Below are 15269 nucleotides of genomic sequence, written 5' to 3'. Positions count from 1 at the left end.
TGCGCCAGTTTGTGTAATGTTTAGGTTAGCTGTCGGTTTACATAGATACTGTATCAATGAACACAGAACTCTCCGACCTCTTGCACAATTGAACTACAATTGGTCTTTTCCAGTTTCTAAACTTTCAATTGAAATTCAACATAGCGAAATCCTTGTCGAACTGTTTGTCAAATTATTAAAATTTGAATGACAACTAATAAGCTATAGCTCAATTGTTACCACTTGCTACAACCAAAGCCAGCCATTGGGCTTCAATGAAATGTACAGTAACATAAACGCCGAATGTCTTCAAATATGACATTAAAAATAATATCTGAAGGAAACTATAGCCATGCACTCTTAAGTCCCTTTTCACCTACATATCTGATATCACATATAATCTTAGATATATCTAGTGTAGAAATGAAAGTAATGTTTCTTAACACGTGGTCAAATAGCCAAAAAGAGTGACTATTGAAAATTATAATAACACCAGACCGAAGACTGACACCATTCCTGAGAAAACTGCATTGTCAAAATAACTATGCGAAGGGTTTCGTCGAAGCAAATTCCTGTTTAATTTGTCATCTCCTCCCCAATGCCACAAAGCAATAACCGTACTAAAATATGATAAGATTAAGATCAGCACACATTTTTTTTAAAATCAAACTGACAATTTATTGTTCGTTTGATTCGGTGTTATTTTTTCATTCATTTTTCTTTTTCTTTAATTTTTGTTTGTTGTTATTTTTTGTTCAGAGGGATTTGGAATAAGATATACATAATAGAATGTACCCTTCCGGTATAATGGTGTAATGCAAAAGAATGTTGTTGTTTTGAAATGCACGAAATAGTGACAGGTACACCTGGATTGTTTCGGGATGGGTAAAGCATATGGTAGTCTGGCGTAGATTTCACAAAAAGTCGTAAGTGTCAAGTTGATCTTAAGTAATGACGTAACAACAAAAAATAGCTCTGTGACGTCATATTTTACGATCAATTTCACACTGACGTCTATTTGTGAAATTGACACCAGGAGTTCCCTTCATTATCGGAATTCCCGCCTTTTTTTGTAAAATGTTAGACCTCGCCCCACATAGATCTCGATTGGTTAACAGTATCTCTTAATATTTGATTCATGACTATCTACTATCTTATTGGGTTAGTTATATTTTTTGGTTTGATTATTGCCGTACATAACAATGAATTTAACTTGATATTTTAAAAAATAACTGTAAAGGGGACCTTAGTGTTTGCATTTGAAGCGTAACGGGGTATGTCAATGGATTTTTTTTCCTGCGGCGGTGTAAGAGATAGTTGAAGATGCTCACAGGCTTCCTGATATTCGATCTAAATTGATGAAGAACACATATCACAGTTTCAAGAATTACATCTAATGTACCAAATTGAACTTGTAATTAATGAGACAACTGATACATTTTCGTCTGACTCATACTGACTGAATTTATATGGGAATGGGGGATGGTATATGGTATAAGTTGGAAGTTTATACCATACAAGTCAAGCATATTGATATTGGGCGAAAGTTCAAAATGTCCCGGCCCTCATATCCAAAGCAAAGTGACGTATAACATTAAAGCATCTATTGCTTATAGCTTCATTTGCAGGCTTAACTTGCCTCAAATAATTCAACATCAACACAAACAATCATTTTTATTTCAAAGCGTTTGGACACATTGTGTTATTCAAGTACTATGAACTATCGATCGTCTCTCTATATAGCTATAACGTCACAAGTTGTTATTGCAGAACAAAACTTCACAACGTAGCTTTCACACAATCCGATGTCGACAAAATTGCAAAAAAGTCAACCCCAAATTCCGGTTACAAAGACAAATATCTGATATCGCTTCTTTTTACATCGTACTTTGTGAAAAAAAAAATCAAGCCATCTGATAAGTAGATAAGTCAGCCAAAACCTTGTGAAAAATATTGTACATAACGTTAAAAATTCATTTCTGTTTCACTACTACTTTCTAAAATTGCGACAAGATAACACCAGTCGAAAAAAGTTTAAACTATCCAAATAAAATTCAGACTATCAACGGAAAAAGATGATTCATGTTTCAGAGAAAAAAACAGAACTATCGATGTTTTTTTCAATTCTTCATACGCAGTATTTTAAGTGACTTTTATCTGTTCTGCATATATATCTGTTTCATTTAGAATAGACATTCATCACTCACTTAAATCTACCAAATGAAGAACGATGACTCTTGTAAAGCGCCAATTCCATACACAATCTATATTAGTTTTATCACTTTGTTTTCTCTGAATATGTCCTTTAGTAGGATTTTTTTATCGATGTATCTATTACGTTTTCATGTTAGCAACTGACAGGTTTAGTTGACAATAGTTAATCCAAATGTACATATTATGTCACTTGCCACCTTTATAAGGTATAAATTTGAACAGTTGTGGGTATGTTATTTTTCAATAATATTTGATAAGCATAAACCATGCAATGAAATATTTAAGGTCTTCTCACACTATCTAAAATGTCATTTATAGATAACTTTGTTGTTAACGGTAAGACATAGGTCGCTTAAAGACAGGTGTTTTGAAATATTGATCATACATGTATCATTAATGAATTCAAGTATAGAAATCATACTTTCTATTTAGAATTTCACACAAAAATCTCTTTCTTGCAGTTATGAAGGATTATTACAAATTAATGAACTGATAACATATAGACAGAAGTTAAACGGAGTAGTCTAAATGGAAAGTCCGTAAAACCATTGGCAATATCAGTGCAAAAACTGGAAAGTTTTAAACGACCGCAATGGTTCTGACTTGATACAGGCATTTCAAAATAAAACGTTGTTATTTCCTTTTAGCTCAATCGGGCAGTTGTCTAACCTAATCATACTCTGTCCATACTTACTTCAAACATGGTCTTCAAATAATCACGAAATCAAAAGAAATGTAATCCAGGGACAAGGACCAGACACGGAAAACAGACACACACACAACAAAGAACATAAAATAATAAAACAAAGTAACAAAAGTAAATGAGCAACCCGGACTACACTAAAACTGGGAGCATGGACTAGATGCACCGGTAAGGAAAGCGTCCCCTGCTTTTCTAGAAACACCAGACAAGTTGCTCATAAAAGTACAGTCCAGGGTAGACGAAAGAGGAAAGGAAAACCATGGTACGTTGAATAAATTAGTTTTTATGGTGCAGATGAATAAACTGTAACAATCCACGAGTTGACGATGACGACTATAAGACATCTGTAGTAATGACTTCAATTATAGCAACATAACCCTGTCCTAGACGTTTATTTGTAAGAAGTCAACGGCAAGATTTGGCATAACTTATGAGTTTGTTATATGAAAACACCATATGCAGGTGCTGAAGGGATTTTTTCACAGTTGAAGGAAAATTTAACAATACGGAATGACGTCATCGCGTTTGCTGTATAGTTTGGTCAATAGTTTACAAGTTTGCCCATTTATTTAGAGACTAAACTTATCAACAGTTCATACCTTAGTTATAATAAAGAAAGGGATATCAATTGGTAAAAAAACCTAAAAGCTTAAATTGACGAAATAAAGAGTAATAAGGAAAATTTTATTCCGAATTAATTTGTTAACTTCTAACATTCACCACCAGAATCTGATAGATTGTAAACCGATTTACAGGATTACTCTTAACCGAGCTTGTCATTTTGATTTGCTGTTTATACCTGGCAGTCCAAATGTGCATTTATAAAAGGAATTTTTTATCAATTTGATTGAATGAAACGATTAGTTTTCTAAAGAAAATTAAGTCGTACTAGGCAGACTTGGGGTTAAAATATGCATTAAGTAAAACTTAGTTGGCAGTTGTTTAATTAACTGAAAATGTTTTCCACACGATTTTAATCACGCTTGCATCAGTTATCGCCTGGATAAATGGTTGAGTTTAAAACTTTCTTTACTTGAATTTGTTTCTCTCTAATCATTCAATTGAACTGGTTCTTTTTCTTTAACACTCTTTTAGGTAAATACATTTTAGTAGTTACATAAACTAAAGATTTTGAATATGATTTCGAAATAAAAAGTAGAGCTTTATTTTGCATTTATTGAAACATGACGCTTGAAAGCCAAAATGACCATTTTTATAAAAGCAACCTTTATTTGAACTATTCATATTTACCATATTAGTCTAGTAACCACGAACAAATACATTTGCCAGAAATAGTTGTCTAGTAACCATTGCAAGGGTTGTTATTTACTTTAATCAAAACTTGTGTTTTCATCGAAAAGGCAACCATGTTAGACGAATAAATATGCCAAAAATAGTTGAATGTTTACTGAAATGCTGTGAAAATTAATAAATAAAAATGATTTGGATAGTTTTTCTTTAGTTTGCATATAGTATTTGGTAAAACGTTAGACCTCAAATTTTCTGTCAAACATACCTAAGATGTTATTACAGACAACTGCACATATAGTTATGGAAATGTTTGACATTTGTTTTCAAAAGAGCGCATCTTGCAAACCACCAACATTAAGAATCAACCATATAATATAAATAATAAAGTGATCAAATGTATATGTAACTTTCAATAATTTCTCAAATGTGTGTTTGATCTGAATTTCGTGTCATTGCATATCCCTTTTATTTAGATATCCATGATACGTTTTGTAAGCACATATATTTTTCTTACGCACTTAATTTCAGTGAAGCAAAACATATGTGTATATAAATTCCAGTTCTTTTTAAAAATCATTTTTGAAAGTTGATTGTTCGTCTACAAGAGGTGGAATATATGTTTGGAGGAGTATAAATTAATTATAGAAAGTTACAATTGGTGTGCCTGAAATGGAACAAAGTGAAGAAGTTGTTTTAAATTTAACTAGTTTTTAAATTAAATGTCATACACTAAGACAGTTCTGTATTTATGCCAAAGTTGAAATGGCTTATTTGCACGATCTGCATTAAATAATCGTGCCAAGAGCACTTGAGGATAAACGCGTGCGCGAAACAAGTTTCGTACAGTTGTTAAATCTAAGCGTTATTCATGTAAAATATTCGAGTTAAATTGATCACCTTAATGATTTGGCTGAATCCTCCTTACCCTTTAATTCACAAAACTGACAATGTTATATTTGACGTCATTTGAACGTTACAAAATATATCCAATTGCGCAAATTTTGCCGTTTTAATGAAAGCTTACATTCCAATCTTTCCAAAAAGGTAAACGTTTCAAATTCCGGCCAAAACTTGCCCATTGCAAATATTCTTTTTCATCCTTCCTTGTAAGTCTGCTTAAGTTGAACTGATAAACTTGTACAATATAATTAGTTTTAAAAATTCTATAGTGGTTTATTTACCGATATTTTAATTCAATATTATTAAGTAAACAAGATAAAATATTCTGCCTTAGAATTCCACTAAAATAAGCACAAAAGGCAGTGCTGATTAATTGATACAATTGCTTTCCCGATTACATCATTGAAACCTTACAAGATGTCATCACCCATAATCTATGTGTCAGGAACAATTGTCTATATATACAGGAACGGTAAATGCTGATTACTTTTGCAGGAAAATTGAATCTTGGTGTCTCACACTCCCGTAGATGTGATTACTAGGGAGAATCTGACTTAATTACACATTCAGTATATAAACCTGAGCAAGACTTATCATCATATGTTGGTCACGTATATATCACCATTATTGCCTGCTTTCATTCATTACTATTGTTGTTTTTATTTGATAATTTGTTTAGTAGTGATGCCATATACTATATATACAATCTAGGGATTTGTAGTAATTGAGATGTGATGTTAATTTGATTGATGCGCATTGAAATGTACATGCGCAATTTTGTGTTTTTGTGAAATGCTGGTGCTTTTCACCATATTCGTCCTTTTTTAAAATGCATGTTTGCCATTTATCTGACGTCTATTTTCGAGGGATTCTTTTGATTTATTGTTGTGTTAATTGGACAGTACATGCACATATTGGTTTGTGTAATAACAAGAAGTTAGTTTCTTATTGTAATTAGTAATATATAATATATTGTATGTCAAACCAACACATCACCATTTGACCGACTTCACATTTACATATAAATGTTTATTTCCTACGCCGTTTAAATGACAGCTTAAAAACTCTTACAGTTCATCATTACTTTCCGCCAAATATGGGGCCAACTTGTTCTACACAAATTTATATAAATACTAACTTGACTTTTAATATGCTGTATTTTATTAATTCTGCAAAAAAATATATATAAATAGAAATAATAAAAACAAATAAACTAAAATAAAAAAGTGAAAAAAGAAAAATACATTCGAGTTTTACCTAATACGGTCCACTCATTTACAGTTTTAATCACCTATAAGTGACTCATTCTTTTGACCAGCAGGGCACCTGAACCGAGTTCGTCTTTAATCATATTGGGAACATTTCAAAACATAATATCAACTTACCTTGTAGAACAGAACAGCAAAAATATGTTAAGAATTTGATAATCTGAAACAGACAAAAAAAATTAGAATTGAAATAATCTAACACAATTGCGTTTTATATTATCCTTAAGTGCATGGGTTGTCTGTAGTTTGAGAGAAAATATTGTTGAAATAAAACCCACATTTGTCAAACGATGATGATGAACGTTACATAAGTTTTGTAGACCGTAGTAGTTCTTGTGTCATACATATCTTTTGAATTTGAAAGAGTAATCAAGGGAACCATAATGCAAGCGGAAATCAATAGGATGCAATCCAGGGATAAAGACCAGACACTGAAAACAGACAAATACTACGAAGATAACCAAACCAATGCATACAAAGTAACAGGAGCAATTCGGACGACCCCACTAAAACATGGAGCATGGACCAGTGCACTGGTAGGGAAAATGCTATTGAAAGGTTATCAAAATGCGAACAGAAAGTAAAAAAAAACATTGTTCTGTGCTGCTCTAAGAACAGGTGTTGTGCTACAACTACATTTATAAGTTTGTGTTTGTGCCACACGTCTACCACTTTAACTGCTTGCTTTCATTGAGTGCCGTATAATACGTAAATACTGCACAACAAAAGAATACGTTTGTATCAAGTAAGTCTGTCAAGTAAGAAAGTGAACAATCAATTCCAAGACGGAAATACGTTTTTTCTTAGACCTCATTTTCTATGAATGCAATTAGTTACATTGTATTGACTTCCGCATTTTGTAGTTTGAGATTTAATGGTGTCGTTTTTTGGAATTACTGTTAATCTGTATCTTGTTAGAGTGGAAAATTTATGGGAAATAAATGCGGTTGTTTTGGCTTTTGTCAATTGTATCCGGCGAAAACAAATTCGACGTTATTATAAATCATGTACGATGGTGTTTTGATTTCTTCGAGCGTCAACAAAGACAAATATGTGTTTGTATATTTATTATAACCTATTCAGAAAGGAAATAAACAAACAAACAAAAGTTAAAAATGAGCCATGTTTTCATAGTTCATGTTGCCATAAATATTTTTATATTGACATATTGGAGGCTATTATAATAAGAGACAACTTTGATTTTAATATAAAAATCTTCGTTACCTGAGGAACAATATACATTTATCTCCTGTATATGGTGTTTAGATTTCACAATTGATTCGCTACGCTAGAGCTAGTACTAACTACCCTGATTTCCTTGAACGCCATAGATAACTGAGTAGCAGACTCCTGAGTCAGGGATATGACGAAATGCGTCTCAAAAGGTCTTTTACTAAATTCATTTCACGATATCAGTTTTCGGATGAAAAATACTCAGTTTCGTCTACAAAGAATAAGTAATAATTGTTTTTTTTATGTGTATTGTATCGTGCTGATGTGACCACTGATTTACCGATTATGATGCAATAGCATACAAGTGCTATTTAACCACCAGTGGTATATTCACGCCGTAATAGAAGAGGGAGTTTAAGCACGGTGTAAACATAGATTTAACCCACCATTTTGTTTGAAATGCCTTCACCAAGTCGGTACCATTGCGGTACCATCTGCTCCGATGGTGTATTATCTATTTTGCCAGATTTATTTTCGACTTGACTTGATTATGGATAGGATTAGTGTTCGGTAAGTTTAATATTACCCATATTTTAAACGAAGTAAAACACGCTGTGCAATAAACTTGTTAATAAGAAATTAATATGGAACATCAATAAGCAGCAAGTTTGATGTCAAGGAGAACGTACAGAGCAAGTTAATGCTGAAATAGATGAAATTGAGGAATTTATAGCTTTTCGGTCTTAGACTTCTGACAAAAGTAAAAGGGCAATTTATAATGAACACACCATTTCAAATTTAAGATTGAGGTCGCATGAATAGATGTGCATTTACATTTCCGAAGGTTTTTTTTTTATATTTCATCTACATGCATAGTTGTCATTTTCATTTATTTCCAAGTTGTTTAGACTCTGAAATCGATGAATTACAAAACCGCATTCTGTGTATCTGTCCCTTTAATCAGGATTTAAAAATTATTGAAATTTATAACGTTATAAGAATGTTAGACATATCTAAAGACGAGATGTAAACATCAAAGCAATTTCGATATGTGCCTTTGTTATTTCTTAATCTGACCGTAATTGGTCAGACAGGTTTATCATCCAATGATTTGTCGTTTGTTTAAAAACGTATAAATACCAGAATCGACCTCTAATAACACTGATAAGATTTTCCCGTCATTTGACAAATATCCCCATATTTACATAGACTAATGAAGATGTCTATTATGACCTTAAAATAGTATTAGGCGAGACAGTAAATTGTTGTTGAAAGTGGTATGTTACTGTTCTAAAAAAACACAAAAGTATGGAAATTACATATTGCAAATGATCAGTCGGACAGTAACAAAATTATATCAAGCTATATCATTCATATTTGTTTAATACAGTTGACGATTCATGGACAAAAAAGACAAGAAAATGAAAACAGACAAACTTAATGAATACCCATAGAAACTGACGAGACTGAGAAAGCAGAATTGCACTAATATCATAGGGTATAGACCAGATACATCGATAGAGAAGCGTCTTCTATATTTCTAGAAATACGCACTGAGTTGCTCATTTAATATCGATTCCGGAACAAGGGAAAAGTTCAACATTAGAAAATGTTTGTTTTTAATATATCGAAATGACACATAACGACCAATGAGTGTCAAGAGGTTGGGAGTAAAACCTTTGATGTGTCGACCATAATTTTGTGTCAACATTGCTGTATACAAAAACCGGTAGAAAGAACTTGTATTGTACATACATTTTTGTACAAAAATCCTTGTTGCTTTGACAGGTTCTTGCATTGAAGAATACGCAAGTCTGAATGAATGTGGTAATATGTATTAGAAAATAAACACTAAAAATGCAGTTTAGCCATAATGTTTTTTTATCATTACAATAATTGAAAACAAGTAACCTACATTGTATGAATAAAACATCGACACTTATAAACCTCGTCTGTGTAAAGTATCAGTCGTCAGGATGTTTATATTTCCAAAAATAAAATTATATATTAAACGAAATTACACTATTTCTTTTCAGTAAGTTAATTTTTTCACAAATATATGAAGATTTACAAACAAATACAGACTTTTGGTACTAAACTAACGAACAAAATTATTAAAAAATCGTACCATATCATAGCATTTTTATTTAAACATTCACAAACAGGCACAAAAGAGAACGTCACCTGTAGTCTGTAGTTTTTGCCTAAGAAAAAGACTGTTGAAAGATATTGTACTATGAATATAATACCATGTAATAAAAAGCCTTTTTACGCTAGATTAAATGTCTTTGACACTTAGACATGGGGAATCGTCTTAAAACTTCAATAGAATTTTAACGACCAGAAAACCTCGTCAAGACGAACTCGATATTGCCGTATTGAAGCTCAATTGAATGCTTTATAACTGATTGCGAATGTTACTAAATCTCAGCGGACGTTTAAGATGCTCAAAGTATTACAGGGAGACTCTATATAACTCTTTATTGGTTATTGTCTACCGTTTTATTACAGCAATTTAAGGACCTCAAAGGTTAAATCCAATATGATAAAACCCTTGCATCAAACTGCTACGAATGACAATCCGGAGACATGTGCGTTTGAAGGCCATTTTCTTGATGGGTTTCCTTCTTTCCAGCAATTTGTGAGATTTTTACGTCTCAGTTGAATGAACAACTTTACCTAAAATGTATATGTAAATGTATCTTGAAAAGCAAAAAGCACGATTTTTAGTGCGATGTAGTGATGATGAATTGTTAGACTTTAAGTTAATACTCAACCATCAATTAGTACTTCTTGCATCATTTTGGTTGACAGTTAGAAACATACATTTAACGGTTGTCAATAAAGTAGGAACTGGAAGACTATGATAGCCATTTGAAAAAGAATACAAACCGGAGACAAAGGCTAGAAAAAAATATCACACTTTACACTTTAAATTTCCCAAAATAACTGAAACCATGTACACATAAAGGCAATCCGAAATCCTGTAGGACTATGATGCGTGTAATGGCGTAATTAAATGAAAAATTAGTGATTCGTATCCAGGTTAAAAGTATTTTCTTTCAGTATTTAATCTTTGAACGAAAGTGCATTGCAATCATACTGCTAACTTGCCTGTACATAATTCTGGCAACATAACCATCTAGTTTACAATTTATCACATCTCATTTCAGGAAAAACATAATTGACATTTATTGATATTCAAGTACATTTAAAATACAATCATATCTTTTTTTTTCTTTTCGTGGATATATTAAGAACCATCAAACCGTTATTTCTAACAACAGGTAAAATCGCTATGAGACGTTAAAATGTTATCAAACATGAATAATGGTATATTCAATCAAGTGAACAACTTAATGTTTTTTTTTTGTCAATTCCACACTTAAAAAGCATCGGTCTTGAGAATTTATCTGCATTAATATGGAACAAATTTGTGATATAGACCTTAATAGTTTTCGTAATGTAAATATTACTAGAAGTTTACAATTGAATATTTATCAGTGCAGTCCTTTGTATAGTGACATACTTCTATTATTTGACAAGTATATCGCACATTATGACTAACTCAATCCCTTAAAGGTAACAAATAAGAAATAAATTGTCCTAACAAAATGTGCACAAATGATTCAAAATACCACTTGAAATTTCAACTAATGGAAGTCATACATAATTATATGTTTTTGCAGGAAGAACATTGTCCTTGCCACTATTATTAAGCATACAGACTCATAATTTCTTCCGAGAAATAGAAACAAAACTAAATGGAGAAATTCTACATGAAAAGCTTTTAATTAGTCGTCTTCTATATGACATACAAACTAGTGTTTGTAAGTTGCACCAGACAGTGCATAGAATGTTCGCTAGTGAATTTGGATAAAGCTAAGTATTTGCCGACACTATATGATCTTTTCTTACCTTTCAACAAGAGTACTGAAAGGCAAATAACGGGAACATTATAAATGTATCATGCTAAGTATATTCATTTTTTGAAAATAGAAATATGCGGAATAATATTTTATCGAATATGCACGTCATTAGATTGCCAATTTTTCAAAGACTTAGTTATAAATCGTGAAATTGTGGTCTGTAATTTATTAAAAAAAAACAATCGATACGAAAAAAAAGTATTCGCAAACAAAACTATTTTTTGGAGAAGATGGACATGGTACCTAACTCATTGACAACGCTTGCCAACTCGGCCAAATAAAACAAATTAACACGTTTAACAAAGAGCTACACAGCTACAGATACCTTATGACATTGTGCCATAGCTGTTTGTCATAATAAAGATGAGCTTTGCCATTTGACTGTTTTTACAAATTGGTGCTTTTGCACTGGTCATTTGTTGTTTTTGTTAATGTTCTCCACGGTGACAAATTGTCTGTCTCCTTTGATTGCTTTGGATATTTTGGAACACTGCAATTTTTGCACACGACGGCAAATTTTATATCAAGATATAACCTTTTAATTAATTTTAATTAAAAACCGTGATAAATTAAAGTACGAAAGACAATTTGAACTTATTTAAAATGATGAATCCTATAGAATACTTCTATGGAAGTCTATTTCTGTCGTCGTGATAAATAAATGTCGCGAAAAATTATCTCGAAAAGTCGTGATAATTTGGGTATTTTGTCGACATAAATGACAATTTTATCTCAAAAAGTCACGATAATTTTTGGCAATAGTTAAGATAATTATGTCAACCGTTCGATATAATTACATGAATTATTGCGACTTTAAGGGAACCGACGACAACTTGTGCCTTTGACATAAAATATTTTCACGATAAATTATGACAACTGTATACTAATACAACGACTTTATGTGCTAATTGTCATGACAAATCGTGATATTTTATCTGAACTGGTCGTAAAAGTTATGATGTCTAAGATATCTGTCGACATAAACTATCGCAATCTGAGAATTCAAAGTTGTAAAAATTCCAAGTAGTGTCAACAACAAAACATATGAATTGCGATTTATCATGTTGACTTTTTCGTCAATTAACTTGGCTTATTGACTTTATATCTCGACAAAATCTAGTTTTTCGTGGTAAGTTACGATTACTTATCACGAAATTTCGTGTTCGTCGAAATATTACGTCAAAAATTTAAGTTATTTCACAAAAAAAGCCAATATGATTTATCACAATGTATACATTTTGTAGCTGACACTACTTGGCATTTTCATAACTTTAAACTATAAAATTGCGATAGTTTATGTCGACAGATATCAATACGTTCACGACAAGTTGAGATAACTTGTCTCCATTTTGTCACAATAATAAGCTGTAATGTCATGATTTTGGTAAAAATCTATCGCGGAAATATTTATGTCATATATTGGCATAACTCTCTATGTCGTGATAATTAACTGGAACGGTCGACATAATTATCTTAACTATCACGAAAAATTATCGTGACTTTTTGAGATGAAATGGTCATTTATATTGACCACATACGCCAATTATCACGACTTTTCGAGATTATTTTTCGCGACTTTTATTTATCTTCATGACAGAAATAGACTTCCATATACTTCAATGAAAATAAATGTTTATCTACAAAATCCTTAAAGATTACATATTTAAAAAATTGAATTACTTTCGTTTTGTCAGCGACAATCTGTTGAAGTTCTTGGCAATTCTTGGATTACAAAGTAATCTTGACATGTTGCAGCTCTAGGGCGTAATATATATCGTAACGAGCAAACAGACTGAAACCAAACGATGACAATTTCAATAGTCTTACTGTTTAATTTATATAAGATGTTAATAAATGAAAACATCTTTTTAGAAATAAGTGCGACTGGCACAACAAATGTAGTGACTTTTGAGAAGTCTTTCTATGCACAACCACCTTGATATTGTATATTCAAAACAAAAACCCATTAACCTGATAGCTCAGTAAATGTTTATCATTACTAAAATTAAGCGTCTAAAATTATCTGAAAAGAGTTATGCTGCCAATCTGTTAAATACGACACAATAACTATGTATTACCAATCTTAAATTAATCATACAAGTTTTCAACGCAAAGATTATATAATTTTAACGAAAGAATTTTTTTACACATGTATAGACACATATGACAAAAAAAAATCATTACTCATTATTTTAGAAGAAACTGAGTATTTTTAAACCAAGAACTGATATCTTTGAAAAGTATTTGATAAGGGACCTTTTGACCTTTTTTATACCCGTGATTCAGGAGTCTGTTACGCAGACATTTATAGTGTTCAAGGAAATCAGGATAGTTAGTACTTGCTCTAGCGTAGCGAATCAATTGTAAAATATAAACAACATATGCAGGCGATGAAGATCTATTGCTACACAGGTAAGGGAAACACAATATTAAAATTAAAGTCGTCTCTTTTATCATAAATCGTAGTACTGAGATGATCACCGTTGTCAAATTCGTAGGTATGTAGATAAAAAAAATGCAGAATAAACTGATTCTGTAGTCTCCTTTATCTCGAGTTTTGGTGAATAAATTGAACACCAAAAGAAGGGTTGTTGATGAACAATACATCATCAATATATCATTTAGCATCTTTTATATTTTTATTCTTTACGAGATTATGAAGAAATTCAGTCTGGTACAGGGGTGGCTTGTGATCACGCTCAAGTTTTGAAGGTAGTAGACCTGGGGTACCCCCAAAATTTTTCCATTATTCAATTTTCGTTAAACTTGTACATGACATTACACTAACTGTGGCTCAACATTTGTCATTTTTTAAGAACATTCACCGTGCAGATTTTGAACAATGAAGACTAAAATATTGGTATTTTTGAAAAATCTGAATCATTGGCCAAACTAAACCATATCTGGTATTTTAGAGTCATTTGACAATACATTTAAATACATAACAGAATATTAAGTCAAATGCACTTTCAAAGGATTAATATATCAGATTTAATATCGAATTTTATTCTTTCAATTTTGTAGAATTTGTAGAAGAGGAGATACGCTTTTAATTTAACAAAATAACATTTTCAGCTATTGGCTTATATAAAAATATCTATTTTGCAAAAAATTCAAAATTCAATTTTCGTACAAAACTAATACTATATGGACTATTCATTTGCAAATCAATAAACAAGTTTTCAGACAAGTTCACCGTGTAGTTTTTTTAATTTTTTAATGATAGTAGGGAAGGCATTGAAATATTTTTTTGATAATTAATCATTATGGCTAAAATCATTCAATAAGGTTACCAAGTATCAAATTATGATGACTTATATTGATAAAAGGGCATTGTCAGGCACAGCTTGAGTCAACTACAGTTGCAAATTAATGTCACGCAAATATTTGTACTTCTGCACGAAGGGACAAACATATATGTTAAACGTAGTTCAATGCTGAACAAAGCAACAAATGAAAACAGAAAGCTTAAAGTCTTACAAGGAATTAAAGAAAGTGTATATTTGTTTAAACTCTAAAAGGTTAAGGAGTTATTAAACTGTTATTGGTTAGCCATACTGGTTCATGACAGAGATACTTCATATTTTAATTTTATTATCATATCTAAAGGAATTTTGGTTTGCCATTAAATGTATCATTTCAAACGTTTTTCCACCTTATAAAATATATTCCTCAATGTGCCCATTTGAAACATTTAATCAATACTCAAAAAGGCAGAGTTACTGGGGCTGGTATCGTTGTTCTAGAAGTTGAACCCTTTATTGGAGTTATATCCCTGTAACATCAGTATCACTTTGAAGCTTGCAAATCAGGAGTTATTCAAACGCTCAAGTGACTAAAATCCTGTTGTTT

This window comes from Perna viridis, chromosome 4 (genome assembly GCF_037379345.1).
Source record: "Perna viridis isolate PV_CMFRI_1.1 ecotype Kerala chromosome 4, ASM3737934v1, whole genome shotgun sequence".
Classification (NCBI taxonomy): domain Eukaryota; kingdom Metazoa; phylum Mollusca; class Bivalvia; order Mytilida; family Mytilidae; genus Perna; species Perna viridis.
The sequence above is the reverse complement of the archived record's forward strand: the minus strand, read 5'-3'. Positions refer to the sequence as shown.